The sequence below is a fragment of the Myodes glareolus genome, chromosome 4, assembly GCF_982192425.1.
Source record: "Myodes glareolus chromosome 4, mMyoGla1.1, whole genome shotgun sequence".
In the NCBI taxonomy this organism is placed as follows: Eukaryota; Metazoa; Chordata; class Mammalia; order Rodentia; family Cricetidae; genus Myodes; species Myodes glareolus.
Genome location: NC_142029.1, coordinates 107,844,900 through 107,863,544, shown reverse-complemented (window position 1 = coordinate 107,863,544; position 18,645 = coordinate 107,844,900).

The window sequence follows — 18,645 nt, the reverse complement described above, 5'->3', positions numbered from 1 at the left end:
ATCTGTGCATCTGGTTGGTTACTGCCTCTCTGCCTTTCCTCTTCACAGAATTATCTTAGTCTGGTATCCCCGCTTATACCTCCTTTCTGGCTACTGGCCAATTGGCATTTTTCAAACCAGTATGAGCAACAAATTTTTACAGTGTACAAGAGCATTATCCCACAGCACAAATAAATAAAAACAGTTGAGTTTAGCACAGAAGAACATGAGAAGAGAAGGTTTCAGATTGCAAGTAGGAGTAATTCTGCTGAGAAAATTTGTTCTCTTGCTTTAATAGAGGAAGAAAATAATAGAATAACCATGATTTTAATTTCCATAATCTCACTTAATAAATATAGCTTATGCTTGCCTTATAGAACTGGGGATTAAATATAGTATCTTGTGACTGTTAGCCATGACTTCTACCACTGAGCTCTATATATCTAAGACCATTCAATAAATACTTGTTTGATATTTTCTGTGTTAATTACTAGTCCTTGATACCAGAGATAAACAGCTCTTTGAGAAGGTTTTCCCAAAAATCTGAACATCTGGTATAGAAAAGTAAAGTAGAATTTGTAAGAGGAGGACTCATGAACAGTTACTTTGGACTACCAGCTCAAAAGCACAGTTCAGACAGTGCCAAAATCACTTAAATTAATATAATTCTCTAAGAAGAACTACAGATTTCACAAAATAGCCATTCCAGGAAACGAATACAGACAAGGAAATTTGCAGAATCTGATATATCATGGTGATATACACAACACTGGTTTTACCAGAAATTATGAGTGGCAACACTTATGGAGTATTTTCAGCCACGGAGCTACTGAAAACCTGGTGTCCATGGATTGGTTTTGTTTTGGTTTTGTTCAGAGGCTGGTCTTGTAAAAATGTCAAGCTATTTACCATGCTAGTTGCCAAATTGGCAAACCTATATTATAGAGTCTTAAGCCCTTGCAGAAGTCAACTAACACTCATGGCCCAACAGAATTCAAAATGCTACAATAAATGTCCTCAAGTGTGCCGTGGTTCCAGTCTAACACTCCTTTCATGCAGAAAGTCAAAGTTCTTAGAGAAAAACTTCCACAAACAGTCCTAGGGCAAATCATTTTGGAATAATTTCTCTAGTAAATATTAATATCTCATATTTACACAAAATATGAATGTCATACCTCTATTTCTAATTTCAATCTTTCGAAAAATCTGGTATTTTTTAGTAAGCAACTATCTAAGATTCCAAAAGTTCAACTATAATTTCAGAGTATTTCAACAGTTCAATCTTACTTCTTTGGCTAGAAACCTGCTACTTGGTTTATGTTATTTGATTTCCAAGAAGGCTTTGGGCTAAATCAACCATATCTGCAATGGAAAACAGCAGCTTAACATGATTTATCAATATACCTTCTGAGAATGGAAAAGGTGAAATACATATTGTAGCAACTAAAAAAGCATCTGATCAATATAGTGGTGGTTGATTAATTTTAAATTTATTATTTTTTATCATAGAAACAAAGATATCAAGCTACCAAAATTAGAGGTTGTAAGAAATCAAACATGAATTTATGTCCCAAATGATATGATTACAATGTACAAAATAAACAATACACAAAATACAACCTATAACTCTTGTCAAAAGGTTTTAGGAACTCCTAAAAACAACATAGCACAGTGACTCTCATTCTAAATGTTTTAGATTTACTGTGTTGTTGTGTAACAGACTTTTCCTGGGAAATGCTACATAGACATCTACTTACCAATGATAGGGATCCCATGGCAAATCAAAGTGCAGATAGCACCAGACTCCAACTTGGTGAACCATTGAGTTTTATTTGGGTTACTGTTATGAGTCTGTAAGGACAAATAAATCCAGGAGTGTTAGGAGACAATATTAAATGAAATGATATGAGTTTATAAAAATAAGCCCAGAAATGTTAAGGTGCAATATTAGGTGTCACATACAAAATGAAACTAAAAAACATGAAGCAATGTGTGCAGTGGTGATAAGAGTTTGAGCTGGTGAACAAGTGTGACGTAACTATATGATAAGCAGACATGTGTGTTAATCTAAAAAGAAAAAAATAACATAGCCACAAATAGTATAAAAACTTGAGGCTCACGACCAGGAGACATTCTCAAAATGACTTGCTAGACATGCTGTCAGAGCAGTCATAGAGAATCCAACGAACCAGCAACTTCACAGCTGAGACCGTCCAAGAGCCAGAGAACTAGCTCTTGCCTGCGGATCAAGACTTGCTGATCCAGAGGCCTACGTCGAGAGCCACGGACCATTATCAGGTCGTATACACAAATGCCTCAGTAAGATAGGATAGAAGACCTTGCCTAGGACACATAGGAACCCTTGCTGAATGTGTGATGTGATTGAAGGTGTGATGTGATTGATTGACCAGGATTGTTATAGGTTTAATGTTTACTTATATCTGCCATAAGAATAATTAGAGATTTAAATGATTGTTATAGTTTTGATGTTTGCCCATACCTGCTAACAATTGGAGATTTGACTATTGGCATAATAAACTTGTTCCTAGAACAAACACTGTGGTCATCCTGAGTATTTACTTGCAGACCTCTAAGTAAGGGCAGAATGCCCGCTCAGGAATAAGGCTCGCGACAGTTACTTATAGGAATATAGGTGAAAGGTTACTTACAGACCAGAAATGATTCAAAAGACAGCTGCAACACCAAATTCCACCCTAGCATGGGTAAGAGCTCACAAGAACTGGAAACCTGAATCACGCTACACAGCTTACAGGAAACTTGACAGGTTGGACAGGGTCTTTTCCAAGTGATTCAATTGTTCAAAACCTCTTCCAGGCAGCTATTCCAGGTTCTTCTCCCTCTAGACAGTTGATGGTCACAGTTTTCTTTGTAGCTTGGCTTGCATGGTGTTTTGAATAATAATGTAAATAAGAGTCCTTAATCACAAGGAAGTGGAACTGTTTCGGGGGTGAGAAGGATTAGATGTGTGCTTTTGAAGTGAGTTTGGCCTCATTAGAGGACATGTGCCGCTGGGTTATAAACAGAGTCTCTGCTTTGGTTTCCCAGCCACCCAGACTGAATAATTTCACAGAAACTATATTAATTACAACACTGTTTTGCCTGTTAGATCAGGTTTCTTATTAACTAACACACACATCTTAAATTAACCCATCTGTATTATTTTATATTTTACTACAAGGCTCATAGTTTGTTACTTTTTGCTTCTTGGGTGGCTACATGGCATCTAGCTGTCTCCACATTCTTTCTCCCTGCATTCAGTTTAGTTTTACCATCTACCTATATTCTGCCCTGCCATAGGCCATAGAAGCTTTTTTATTAACCAACAATAATAAAACATGTTCATAGCATGCAGAGGGGAATTACCCACATCACTGGGGGGTGGGCTTTAAGATTTCAAAAGTTGATGCCAGGGCCAGGCCTAGTTTCTCTCTCTCTCTCTCTCTCTCTCTCTCTCTCTCTCTCTCTCTCTCTCTCTGTGTGTGTGTGTGTGTGTGTGTGTGTCCTGGATTAGTATGTAAATTTCTTAACTACTGATCCAACATTTACCTACATCACACCACTCTCCTGGCCATGATTATAATGAACCAAACCTCTGAAATTGTAAGCAAGCCCCCAATAAAATGCTTTTATTTATAAGACTAGCTTTGGTCATGGGGTTTCTACACAGCAATAAAACAGTGACTTAGACAGCTTCTCTAAGAGTGATGCCCAGCTGTCTTTATTGTTCACTTTTGGAAAGAAGACATCTACTGAATCTGGTCAGTTTTAAGCACTTACTGGAGCAATTTTGAGTTGTTTGCCTTCTGTCTTAAAGAGCTGCCCTGTAAAATGGAAAGTTTCAGTTTCAGTCTTGGAAGAAATTGCTATACAGCACATGATAACAAAAACAGGAAATACCATATGTTGCCTTATCACTAACAAAGTCATCCCAACCTAGAAATGGAACACTCATTTCAAATTTTACTTGCTTGTAAAGTCTCAGAAGACAAAAATAAAGCAAGGAAATTCATTAACAATCAAAACATAAAGTAAAAATTTAGTTACCATAACAATCACCACCATTGCCCTTTGACCCTAAGGGTGCATTAGTGGCAATCAGATTTTGGTGGTATGCAACAGCTCTCTAAGTGAACTTAAGACTCTTTCAACAGAAAGGAAATGATATCTGATACCAGAACCATAGTAAACTTCCTGGGTCATAGATCTTAGAGAAGAGCCTACTACCATCATTTTTAAACCAGCATAATTCTTAACTGCATTCTAAGTATCTATCTCTATAACCACAGATAATTACAGCTCTTACCCATAATGAAGAAACTTGTCTTTGTAACAGAAGGAGACTTTTAAGTTGGGAGCATAGACCCCCTCGCATCTATCCTAGCCCCCAGGCCTGAGAGTTGTATTGGTCTGGACTCCAAATCCCAGCAGGCTAGGTCATGTCTCCTCCCTGAGGGGGGGGGAGTCAGGACCACTCCCACATGGTATTTAAATGAACTCCCAAAAGAGGAACACATGATCTCTTCCTTCCTCTTGGTAGTGGTCATGTTTGAGGCCTCCTGGTTCCCCCTCAGGGCCACCCAAAAGCACAGGACTCTCATTAAACCTGGATAATTCTTAATTTGGCTTGTTATGGTTTGGCTTGATTGGGATTTTGCATTGGCAGAGAGCTTGCGTTAGGAAAAAAATTTCTAACAGAGACCATTATAGAAAAGCAAAGTCACAGATGGTCAAAATTCAGAGAACAAGTGATCTCTCACTGCCAAGCACCAATTAATACATCGTCAAAACAACCTCTTTACCTAAGGCTCAGGGAAACTTAGAAGAGGGGGCAGAAAGATTGCAAGAGTCAGAGGACCAAGAGATATGCCGTGAGGTTAAGGCTTCTATAAATGACAGGGAAGCTTCACCCATGATACTTCAATAGTATGGTTGCCTAAATGAGACCCGAGAAAGTACACCACCAATGGGCATGTTAACATGGAAGGGGGAAATTTCACAGAGCTCTACTACAAGCAATTAAGGAATGTTCAAAGAAGGACAAATAGTCTCTATCAGGACAGAGTTTCTCAATTAATTATCCAATACCAAAAGGTCAGCCCAGAAAACATACACACAAATACACAAATAACATCATACATACTGAGCAGGTTGTTCTTATCCCAATACAATAGGTTGCTCTCCAAAAGATGACAGCAAGACCTCATTGCTGAAAACAACAACAACATGATTCATTGAACATGGAGAAGTCAAACTGGTTCCTACATATAACCTTCACCCCTACATTTTAGTCTTTGGTATGGAAAGATACTCTTCAGAATATCAAAAGAGAAATATAATATCCAACCTAGCCACAAGCACTTTGAACTATAATACTGTCCTGACGACAAAACATGGTAGGGCAATGATGGTACAAAGTTTGTGGGAGTAACCAACCAATATCTGATTTGAATTAAGGCCCACTGCACGAGATGGAACCTTTGCCCAACACTCTTGGGTGAGCAAGAACCACAGATTAGATATTCCAGAATCTAATCAAATACTACTGGAATGCAAAAAAAATGCTAGAATTTCTCCTGATGACATTCTGCTATATTCATCAATCTAAGTAGATCAGTGCCTTACTCAGTCATCATAGTGTCCTTTTTTTGCAGCAGATAGGAACAAACACAGAGACATGCAGCCAAGACATTACAGACAGAAAGACATACAAAGAGAAAGAGACCTTAGAATGTATAGCTTTAAATGACATATCTCCATCAAATCCTTCCCCCTCAGAGCTCAGGGAACCCCCATTGAAGAAAGGAATAGTGTAAGAGCCAGAGGTAATAGAAGACACCAGGCTTTCTTCATCAAATCCTTCCCCCTCAAAGCTCAGGGAACCCCCATGGAAAAAGGGAAGAATGTAAAAGCCAGAGAAAATAGAAGACACCAGTATATCTCTACTCAATGGTTCTCAACCTTCCTATTGCTGTGACCCTTTAATACAATTCCTCAAGTTGGGGTAACTTCCCCAACCAAAAAATTATTTTTCTGGCTACTTAATAGCTGTAACTTTTCTACTGTTATGAATTATAATATAAGTCTTCAACAATCCCTGTAACAGGGTCATTTGACTCCCAAAGTGTTCATGAACCACTGGTTAAGAATTGCTGCTCTACATTAACTGAGCAAAGTTCATGTCAACTCAGATAAAATAATCTATTTTTAACAAAAGGAAGAAAAGAATTAAAAGAAAATAATGTACACCTTTATTATATTATACATTGTTATGTACACTGTATGTATATATTATACAGTAATTTTGTTGGTATTGCATCCTAAAAATTACTGAACTCAATGAATTTCAACAGTTTTCAGTGGACTTAAAATTTCATACGAGCAGGAACATATTTGCAAAGAGAGACAGCTTCAAATGTTCCTTTCAATCTAGCGTTCTTTTTTTCTCCCTGATAAGTTGACCTGGATAGAACTTCAAAGTTGATATTCAATAGCAATGGTGGAAAAAACCTTCATCATGGGTTGATGTAATGATAAGCATCTTCATTCATTCTCCACCAAGCACAGTGCTATTTGGAGGGTGTTCACTGATATTTACAGGGATGTATGGACATTTTACTCCATTTCTAGTTTTAAAAATACTTTTAGTCAAGAGATACTCTATGATTTTGCCAAATACTTCTGCTACCATAGAAGTGATCACATTTTCACTCCATTTACCATTTCAGTAGGTATTCACATGTTAGTTCAATCTTACATTCTTAGTTCCACTTAGCCATGGTATACAATATTTTTCATGGTATTAATATCTTATGCATGTTTGTTCTGGAAACATTAAGTCATTTTTGGCTAACTGTGTGATTTTTCCATTATAACCAACATTTGGAAGGAAAATAAACTAGTCTTGTGTATGTTAGCTGTTTTAAACCCACACAGTATTGGCTTCATGTTACTGGATCATGGTACTTCAAGGAATCAAAACAGTGTCACAAAAATAGTAATTACAGTTTGAGCACAGCACACACTATTTTTCACAGCAGCATGGCTCCTGAGTGAAGAATTTTTATTATAAGTCAAAGCCCCAAATTCTTCTAAAAAGGTATTTTTTATATTTTTTATGAAATATACTATAAAATTTTTAAAATTGGGGGCTCCTTTTACACTAATTTAAATTACTCATGAAGTAACTGCATAAGTTTTTAAGTTGGAAGAGTCTAACTCCACCATAGTTTGACAAATAATTTTTTATTTATTTATAGTATGATTCAAAAGTTTTTAATACATTCAGAGAAGTTGCAGCTATTGCCATTTTAAAACATTGTCCTCATCCCCCAAAGAAAATCATACTCAAAGTCAGAGAAATGGTTTGATGGTGACCATTAAAATTTCTGACCGTGAAAGTCTGATGATGGCAGTTCATATCCCTGGAAGTTATCTATAAACAGTCCATCGTTCCCCCTGTCTGTAACCCCAGCCCTCCTGTGACAAAATGGGAGGCAGAAACAGAAGAATCCCCAGGAACTTACAGGCCTGCTATCTCAAAGTATGCAGAATACCAGCTGATCCGGAGCATCTAACAGGAAGGGACACCCTGTCTCAAAGTAAAAGAAAAGGACAGATGCATCTTCATATACAAACACACACACACACACAGGTTGCAAACCTGCGCCTCACAAAAATAATACGACCTTTAAAAAAGTCATAATCATTACCCATGAGCAGTCATTGCCTAATCCCCATCCCTCTTCCTTTCTCTAGCCTTGACAATCACCAACTCACTTTCAGTTTACCCTTTTTTAAATCTAGAACTCTCCCTGTTACACCTCAATAGTTGATTAGAGTTACCTGTGCTGTAGCAAACCATTGCCTCCCTGGACCCATCTTTTAAATCCATGTGCTCCTTTCATATTGAATCACAAACTTTAGTGACCCTGTGAACTGGTTTCCTTGGGTGTTTGCTCATTTGTTTGTTTCAAATCAAATCAAACAACTTGGTGCCAGGTGAAAGAGTCAGAGAAAACCAGCTGGAGCACTGTGAATAACTGTGGAGCAGCGGGCTCATGGTCTAGAAAGAATGAGAACTGTGTCTCAGGTGTCTGTCACATCAACAAGATTATTCACCTTCACAGCAGACTGTGAAGAATAAGGAGTTAATGCTATCACACCTACTCTTTGAAAAGCTAACAGTGGTCTGGGGTATCCAATTTACTTTCACCTTCACTCTGTATCTAAGGTAAGATTCACTTACAAGCACTAGTCACAGTGTTAAAATTTGGAATGAAAAGCACTTATAGACTGAAGTTTTTATGGGTGCATACATGACATAAAGGATTGCTTTTTTTAAAAAGTCAAAAAGAATTTAGATTCTTAGATTATTCTTCAAATCATGAATATACCAAAATGCTGCTGGTTGAAAATCATAGACTATTTTTTAGTGAAATAAACTGTCTCTGCAAGGTTATCCATCTTTTTACTGCTGTTTGCAGCAAGAGAGTCTTGGCATATCAGAGAAATCATAAAATAAACTCACAAATATAAAATTTAATGAGAAATCAAATAACATAAACCAATCTCATAAAAAGAAATAAAATGAAATTAAAAGAAAGAAAAAACACGACTTTAGTACTCTTGGTTGTTTGCCAGTTCACATACTGCTATAAAAAATCACCATTATTAATGCATGTAGGAGAGAAATATTTAGAGGATGGATTGTCAGGGCATGTTTTGTTGGGTTGAGTACGCAGTTTATGAGGGAATGTGGCAGCACTAGCATCATCGTAATATAGAACGGATGTGATTTTCAGTTATTTTACATAGTAAAGATCATTACTACAGACAAAATGCAATGTGGAGACAATATAAATTCTGGGTGGAAGAACAAGTCACAGAAGCAGAACAATATATCAAATTTTAGACTAGTTATCAGTGCTGGGGTCTTTTTCAATGATTGCCCTGGGGGCTTTCCCCAGGGTGGCTCTGCCTTCCAACCATATCTTTTCCCGTGCAAACTCAAGTGCTCATACTAACAATACCAACAGCCAAAAGTTAGAAAGTCAATGCTAAATGTTTTAAAGAAGTAATTCAAAGAAATGAAATCACTACAAGATCTAACTGGACATGAGTGCTTCAATTAAAAATAATATTTTAAAATAGTTATTCAATAGTGTTGGCTGAGCATTATCAAGTTGACTGTGTTATGTACTGAATCGCATCACAAGTTACTCTAAACATCAAAATATGTATGCACTTTCTGCACAGTCATACAGAAATAAGAATGATTGTTATGGCTGGGATCTGAATTTCCTCTCAAAGCAAAAGTAGTGATATCTTGGTCAATCAAGCAGAGGAAGGAAGTGACTAGCTCATTAGACCTCTGACTTCATCATAAATTGACTCACTAAGAGATCCATTGATCAACTAGCTCATAGGATAATGGAAACTTTATCAGGAGAGAACAGGAAGCAGGTGCCTAGGAGTCTACCTTGAACTGTATATTCTTCCTCTTCCCCTCCATTGCTCCCCCTCATTAGCTCTACTCGTGTTCCCCACAATGATGCTCTGTTTTAACACAGGCCGCAAAGTGATGGGACCAATTGTTCACAGAATAAAATCTTGGAAACTGTGAACCAAGATAAATGTTTCTTTCCTTTAGTAGATGCTCTCACACATCTTGTCACAGGGTTGGAGTGCAGGCTTTCATGGCTATGATGTCAAAAGGACCCTCCCTGGTAATCAAAAATATAATAATAATTGAAGTTTTAAAATCTTTAAAAACAGTTCTAAAAAAAAGCAAAAAACATTTATAATGCTGAGATATTTTCTATTAACTCTTATTAGTGTGTTATGTATACATTTACATACATGTAAAAATCAAATAATAATAAACATCTTATCTTCAAGAACCAAGTCTTCCTATTGCCGAGGTTCTTATCTCTACAGAAAACTATTTCTAGCCCTTTAAAAAAATAATTATATGTGTGTGCCTATCTGAGTGTACGTGCAGATATGTATTTGGGTGCCTGTGGAGGCCAGTAGAGGTGCTCTTGGAGTTAGGGCTAAAAGCATCTGTGCTGGGCCTGACAGGCATTGTAGTTCAAACTCCAGTCTTTCTGATAGAGTAGCAAAGATTCTTAGCCACTTGAGCCAGCACTCTAGCCCGATTCCAGGACTGTTACCTATTTTTTCGAGCATTTATTTCCTTGTACCTAGACAGTGAAAAGGTATTTATTAATTTATCAATATGTTAAATTTCAGTTTAATTTTATTTTACACTAGGACTTATAGGTCATTTATAACTATCATTTTCTTCACAGTAGATTTATGCTGGCTTTTCCATTGCACCTGTAACAAATTATCACTAATTTGATTGCTTAACAACCGAAACTATCATTTCACAGTTGATTGTGTAGGACAAAAGTTTGGTAATCGGTTAGTGTCTTCACAAGGGCCATGACAAGCCTTAGTCAGCTTACACTTTCATCTGTAGGCTGTTCGGGAGAATCTAGTTCCGGCTCCTTCAAGATCATACGAATTTTGGTGGTCCAGGTGCCTGGAATCTGAAATGTTCATTTCTTGTGCATATGAACTGGTGGTTAGTCTTTACTCCTAGACACTTCTCCCTTTCTATGCATGAGAATGATTGTGATTTTTCATAGACGCTGTCAGCCTAGTTCTTGGTGACTCACAGCTTTCCCACCTGCAAAATATATCCCCACCTCCCATTTGTTCTACTGAATACAATTCCTTGTACCATTTGCTCAAGGCCCATGATTTCATCATTTCCATAAGGTTCGACTGAAGCAGAATCTTGGATATAATCGACTATGTCTTATTCTTGGAGTACAATTACACATGACAGTGAAATGGAAAGAAAAAATATGTCTTTCCAACATAGAATAGTAGGTCATACATTCTGGAGATGTTATAACTATTTAGGCTCAAAATTGGAAAGAAAAAGATGTAAAGATGAGACATCATTCTAGTGCCGGTCTAGTAACTTGTATTCCAACTCCAGCCATACCTCCTGACCTCTTTGCTCAACTTCCAAAGACAATGTACAGAGCATCTTTGTTGGCTCTCACTTCTACTTGTGTTCAAAAACACTCTGACTCCATATATTCCCTATGGCTCAGTATATAAATGACAATGAACTTCTGAAATTAAGACTCATTAAGTAAAGGTCACCACTGTATCCAATCTTCAATCACCCCATAAAATGATGATTAATAATAGAATCAGGTGCTGAAATCACTAATTAACTACAGATTCCTAGTTAAGTTCAGTCTGTCAAGGATGGACCAGGCAATGATATGAGATGTTCGACTAGGTCCTAACGAGAAATGTTTGCTTTGGTTACCAGCACACACATTAAAATACTCCTGACTATAAAATGTCATTCCTTCAAAGGGAAAAGAGACAACCTACAAACACAAGGCACTCAGGCAAACAGTAAAATGTTCAAGTTTATTATGAGTTCAAGGTTTTACTGGTTCTCCAGCAACACACAGGCTTTAGTGAAAGATGCATAGTGAATTTGATCATTTAATTAAAGCATGTCAATCAGTTTCTGCATTTGACCTATATGAGAGGGAAAAAATTCCTTCAAACTTGTCAGTCAGGCCTTATCATTTTGAACCTATCACTAATTAAATGGTAGCAGTTTTAAGTATCATCGTATGGGATTTTAGATCTAACTCACAAAGCAACGCTACTCCTCAGGTTATGTAGGTAAATGATTCCGTGATGATTTCATTTCTCAAAGCCTGACCTGCCTGGGTAGAATGCTTTGAGCCAAAGTTAGCTCCCATGTGTCTCACTTTTTTTCTAGACAAGAAATTATTTTTCCATCCTTTCCAGGTGTACACTAACCTAATTTCACAAATATTTTCACTTACCACCTTTTTACTCACTTGCCAGATAACTATTTAACAATTAAATTATGGGTTGCCTTAAGTAATAGAGAGTATAATTTAAACAAGATAACTTAGGAAATATTCCCCCTTTTTGTTTTGTAATTCTTTCATTTGTTTATATACAATTTTTATATTGCATGTCTTATTTTATATTTTATATTGCAGGATCTTGCTATGATCCCAGGCTGATCTGAAGATGTGCTCCACCCTCTTGTGCTAACCTCTAAGTAATAGCATTACAAAAGGGTAACACCATACTCAGCTTCCTTTGAAATTTGTTTAAAAATATGGTCACACATTCTTAAATATTTTGAAAGATTTCTATTAGCAATTGCAATGTAATCCAAAGATTTTTTTATCCACAAATTAACCATCTTTACACTGTAAGTAGCTAGATTGCTCACAATGTTTCATTGTTATAAATTATGCTATAAAGAAGATTCTTGTCCAGATGCCTATTTTCGTTTGTTGCGTGGTTTCATTTGGCTAATTGCTGAGCCAATATTGATGTTTGAATTGTATTTGCAAACATAGCTATATAATATCTAGAAAGGTGCCAATCTACACTCCTGTTAGCAGTGCAGGAGAAATCCCATTTGTTCATAGCCTTATAAGCCCAAACTCTCATCCTTTCCAAAACAATATTTTGATAAAAGAAAAAACAAAGACAGGGAAAATGGAGATAAGCCTAACCAAGTAAGTAAAAGTCATATATGATTAAAAAAAACTTCAAGTCTTTGAAGAAATAAATTGAAGAAGATATTAGAAGATGGAAAGATTTCCCATGCTCATGGATTGCTAAGATTAACATGGTAAAAATGGCCATCCTACCAAAAGCAATTTACTAATTCAGTGCAACGCACCCTCAAAATTCCAAGACCAATTTTTACCGACCTTGAAAGGACAATTCTCAACTTCATATGAAAAAACAAAAAGCCCAGGATAGTTAATACAATCCTGAATAATAAAATAACTGTTGGAGGTATCACCATCCCTGATTTCAAGTTGTACTACAACACTATAGTAATAAAAAGCATGGTATCAACGTGAAAACAGACCCATGGAATCAAACTAAAAACCCAGACATAAATGTGCACATCTACAGACACCTGATTTTTGATAAAGAAGCAAGAAAGACACAATGGAAAAAGACACCATCTTCAAAAAATGATGCTGGTCTAACTGGATGTCTACATGTTGAAGAATGCAAATAGATCCATATTTATCACCCTGCACAAAACTCAAGTCTAAGTGGACCAAAAATAAAATATAAAATGTTTAACCTGATAGAGGAGAAAGTGGGGAACAGCCTTAAATACACTGGTACAGGAGACAACTTGATGAACAGAAAATTGGAACTCAGCCGGGCGGTAGTGGCGCATACCTTTAATCCCAGCACTCAAGAGGCAGAGGCAGACAGATCTCTGTGAGTTCGAGGCTAGCCTGGTCTATAAAAGCTAGCACCAGGACAGGCTCCAAAACTACAAAGAAACACAGTCTCGAAAAAACAAAAAATAAATATAAATAAATAAATAGGACCTCATGAAACTGAAAAGTTTTTGTAAGACAAAGGACAGAATTGATTGAAGAAACAAAGCAACCTACAGAATTGGAAAAGACTAATATCCAAAATATATAAAGAACTCAAGAAACTATATATCAACAAAACAAAAAAGCCAAAAAATTAAGTTATCTAATTTAAAAATGGGATACAGTTCAAAACAGAATTCTCAATAGAAAGATCACAAATTGCTGAGAAACATTTATAGAAATGTTCAACATCTTTAGACATCAGGGAAATGTAAATCTAAACTACTTTGAGATTCCATTTTACCCCTAGATAAATAATACAGAGTGGCTAGATAAAAATTACAAGTGACAGTTCGTCCTTTAGTGAGAATATGGAGCAAGGGACTCATGCCTCCATTGTTGGTGGGAGTGCAATCTTGTTCAGCCTCTACAGAAATCAATATAGTGATTCCTCCGAAAATTGGGAGTCAATATACTTCTAGACCCAGCTATGCCACTCTTGGGCTTATACCCAAAGGATATTCCATCCTACCACAAGGACAGTTGGTCAAGTATTATCGTTGCTGCTTTATTCATAATAGCCAGAAACTGGAAACAATCTAAATGTTCCTCAACTGAAGAATTGATAAAGAAAATGTGGTACATTTACACAAAAGAGTTTTACTTAGCTGTTAAAAAGAATGACATCATGAAATTTGCATGAAAATGGATGCAGTTAGCAAAAACCATCCTGAGGGAGGGAGGTAATTCAGATCAAGAAAAACAAATACAGTATGTACTCACTTATAAATGGATATAAGCTGTTAAGAAAAAGATAAGCAAGACATAATTGACAGAGCCCAAGGTAAAGAGGTGAAATACACAGACCTCCCTTCTTATATTGTGTATCATCTCTGTGAGACCTGCTCTTTCTGAAGAGGAACAGGAGGAGAGGTGGATCTATGCAACAAGGGAGGTGCGGGCAGCTGGAGGGAGTAGAGACAAGAGAAACTGTGGTCTGCATGTACTGCATGAGAGAAGAATCAATCTTCAAGTTAAAAAAATAAAATAAATATGCATATCTCTGTGGCTTCTGGATGCCTTTAAAATTTTACTTTCAATAAATTGATATTGAATATTTTAAAAAGATAAGGGTTGAGGATAAGCAGTCATAACAAAAAAGGTATGAACAAATGAAAAGTATGATATTTTCAAAGGTAACTTCATTAAAACCAAGGTTAGTACTATTTTATCACTTAAATATACTAAGTAGAATATTAAATATATTAAACAATTTTTAAAATACCATTACAAAAGTATTTAAGAAGTACTGCTTAGCTGTTAAAGGCACGTGAGAGGTTGAAGATAAGTATATCAAACATTTTTGAAGTCTATGTGAATGCACTATCTGATGATGTGGAAAATTCACGACCTCCTAGGGATGAGTGAGAAGTACCAGGATACAGTCCTGATCATTCGTATATGCAAGTGTTTTTTTCTTGTAGTTGATGAAATTACCTTCTTTTTAATCCTTCAAAGAAGACCGAAACTATTTTCAAACTTTAGTTATCATAGTTAAGTTTTTTAAATATAATGTATTATTTGTTTATCTAATAAGCAATTTTTGAGGTTATAATTAATTACAGTATTTCTCCCTTCCCTTTCCTCCCTCCAAATTCTCCCATATACACTCCTCCCTCTCCTGCAAGTTCATGCCCTTTTAAAAAAATGTTATTGCATATACACACATGTGTGTGTATTTGTATATATTTCTAAATATAATCTGCTCAATTCATATTACATTGCATGTATGGATGCTTTTCTCCACGAAGTTTGGTGTCTTCTTTGGTGTCATTGTGAGTCCTAGTAATATCAGAAGCTAATAAGACAAATTTTGTCCATTAAAATAAGTTTTACTGTCATACTTTAAGTGTGCATCATACTCTATACAGAATTCTTTATGGTTAATGCAATTACTGATTATTCAAAAAGCAAAGGCTTTATCCAATGAGAAAGCATAAAAACCTTTATGATTTTAACCTTCATATTTTTAATTTATTTGCAGCTGTATTTATTTTTAAACAACAGTTTACAACATGTTTTAATCTCAACATTACTATTACCATAGAACCCAGCCATGACAAACTCAATAGAGGTCGGTGTCTCAGTAGTTTTCCCTAAGCCAATACCTGGTTGCAAGAAAGACCCTAAACTGAGACTACCCAGGGACCACCCAGGAACAGATCATCCAAAAAAAATTCCTAACGTTCCAACCAGTGTAGATAGGATCACCTGCCAGCACACATCCTGCTAATGTAACTTTTCTGGTTTTTACCTTTAAATAATGTCCTCTAGAAGGGCGGGGTACCTCCTCTCCCTGCTGGTGCACTGATGAGGTCTCTGTTGCTTTGTAACACGCACCCAATAAACCTTGCTTTTGCATTTCTGTGAGTTGGTCTCCCTGGTGGTCTTTTGGGGTCCCCACAGACTAACTATAACATTTGGGTTACCATCCTGGATCCCTAAAGACCCCCATTGGGACCCCCAACTGCAAAGGTTTATTCTGATCTACCTGGGTAATTCTATCAGTGTTCAAAGTCTTGACTGTCTGTCTTCTGTTTTTGTTGGCTCCAATCTCAGAATCTGAGTCTGAACAGGTCAATTTGTTCTGGCAGATGCACTAGGGGGGAGCTGATCTGGCAGAATCAAAGGTGTCCCCTTTCCTTGTCTGGACAGGGGTCTCTCATCTGAGACCATCCTGTCAGTGATCCAGTCATGTCCGTCTGTAACTCTGAATCTGAAGAATCTGGGGATCAGGTAGCCTTACTGAACATCTTCCATCCCATCTGTATGGCTTTTGGTCTTTTCAAGGCCAAATATCTGGGCTCTCAACAAACTGAACCATCTGGTACCCACGGGAGTCTGTTCTGGGACCTCTGTCTAACTGTTGTGTTTGTCAGTCTTCTGTGTTCTGTCTTTGTATCTCTGTTGATGACTGACTTGACTGCACAGACCATGGGGACTACCCCTTGGGGTATATTTTCCTAATAGGAACATGGCAAATAACATTTCATTGAAAGGAGTCAGCTTTGGCCTGTAATGCAGGGGCAACACGGGCAGGTTTGCCATATAAGCATGACTCTGCAGGGCAGCACAGGGCTATATAGGATTGGTGTTATGATGTAGTAAAGCTGCCAGTCACAGTTGTAGCGGCGGATGTGCCCCAATAGGATTTCAAACACTGAACAGAGAATCTGGGGTTAATTGCTATGGCTGGAGAGGTTAACAGTCTTTTTCCACCTATGCTGCATGCCACCCTGTCCCACCCCATGCTGGTAAGTGGGTTCCGTCGGCCTGCACTGGGGGCTTTGTGCCTTGACTTCAAGGTTTGGCTCCGCAGGCCGAGGGCATTGGCTATAGGTGTTAAGCTGCAGTGGCCCTGTTGTGACACTATAGCCAGACTTCCCTCCATCAGAGCTGCTTTGGTCATTCAGACCCAATGGGTTATGAATATGTCATCATTTGGGGGGTGGATACAAATTACTATTGGGTAGCATATGGAAAAAAGCTATTGTTTAGTCTCAGATGTTTGACGCTGGTACAGGATTTTACGTGTTGTAAATTTAAAGTTATTTTTGTTATAGTATATGCATGTTTCTGTTTTTGCTTAAAATATTGTAGTCACACAATATATTATATACCACTAAGGTAAACCACAAGAAAGACTTTGGTAAGAGTTTCTATGTTGTCTGAGAAGTGAGAAAGACTTTGGTATGTCATCTGGAAAGTGAGGACGAAGGCAGGAGGCTGAAAGTATGAAGAGAGGAAAACGGACGGAAGGCATATGGAAAGTTATAGAAGGTCAGAAGGGGATGTGAACTGCGTTTGCTGTGGTTTCTCATACCTGCAAATACTGTATGTGCTTGTTTTGTTGAAAAAATTGTCTCTGTAGGTTTTCTTGCAAGCATGGAACTGAGACAGAAATGGTTTGGACTGCTGTGGCCACATTTACGGGCCTGACCTTGGAATTATCACTGAGCTCTGGTTACTGGATTTGGGTTAGCAGAAATTCAGATGACCTTTTGGTATAGATAATGTTAAAACAATTTTACACTGCTCTTTATTGAAAAGCTGGCTCTAGATTATGACTCTTCTTTTGCTAGGCCCCTGCATATTTAATAGTTTCCTCTGTCTGTCAGTCTGAGCCCCCGACACAATGATCAGGACAAGAAAACAAAGCAGAACAGCCACATTCCGTCATTTGGATTTATGAGTTTATTTTGTTAAATATGGTCAAAAGTCTGTTAAAATTAAAATAAAACTAGTTGAAAGTTAATTGGTAACACTGGGAATTGATAACTTAAAATCTAAGCATGGGTTATTTTAAAGAAACCATAAGGCAACCGGGCAGTGGTGGTGCACGCCTTTAATCCCAGCACTCAGGAGGCAAAGGCAGGAGGATCTCTGAGAGTTTGGGGCTAGCCTGGTCTACAAGAGCTAGTCTAGTTCCAGGATAGGCTCCAAAGCTATAGAGAAACCTGGTCAAAAAAGAAAAGAAATCTGAAAGAGAAAGAAAGAAAAAAAAACATAAGGCATAATTCCAATTTGGATTTTGGATTGCCATTTTGCTAGAAAAAATAATGGATGCCACATGATTTCAACACCATCTTGACTAAAGGTGACCACATGGAGTGGGCCTAACCAGGAGGGGACAACAGATCTCCAAGATAGTTTGGATTGGGATAGATTTTTGCATGATGATTCATGTCCCATTCTGAAAACAAGGTTTAAAATATATACATATATTGGATTTAAAGTATTAAAGCTGGACCTTAATGTTTTTTTACTCAAAAATATACCTTGATCTGCCACCTAGACTTTGTTAATTTAAGAGTAGCCCTGGTGATAATGGTTATAAAGACATAAAGGGAACTTAGGAAACTGCTGTGGTTTACAAATGTGTGGCAGGACTAGAGTTCCAAAGAATGTGTAGTTGCAAGGATGGACCTTAACAGTTTTAGAAGTACCAGTGCCAGCTGACAGTCACCAGATGTACCAGCTACAGTGATGTAGAGCAAGCTGAGATCTAAAAGACAGGGTATGTATATGCTGCCGGAGATGGAGACAAAGAGGTACTTCATTTTTGATATTGCAGGAAGACATTTAAGAGATTTTAATTTTTTAAAGAACATTTAAAACTATGAGAATTTTGTGCTTATAAAATGTT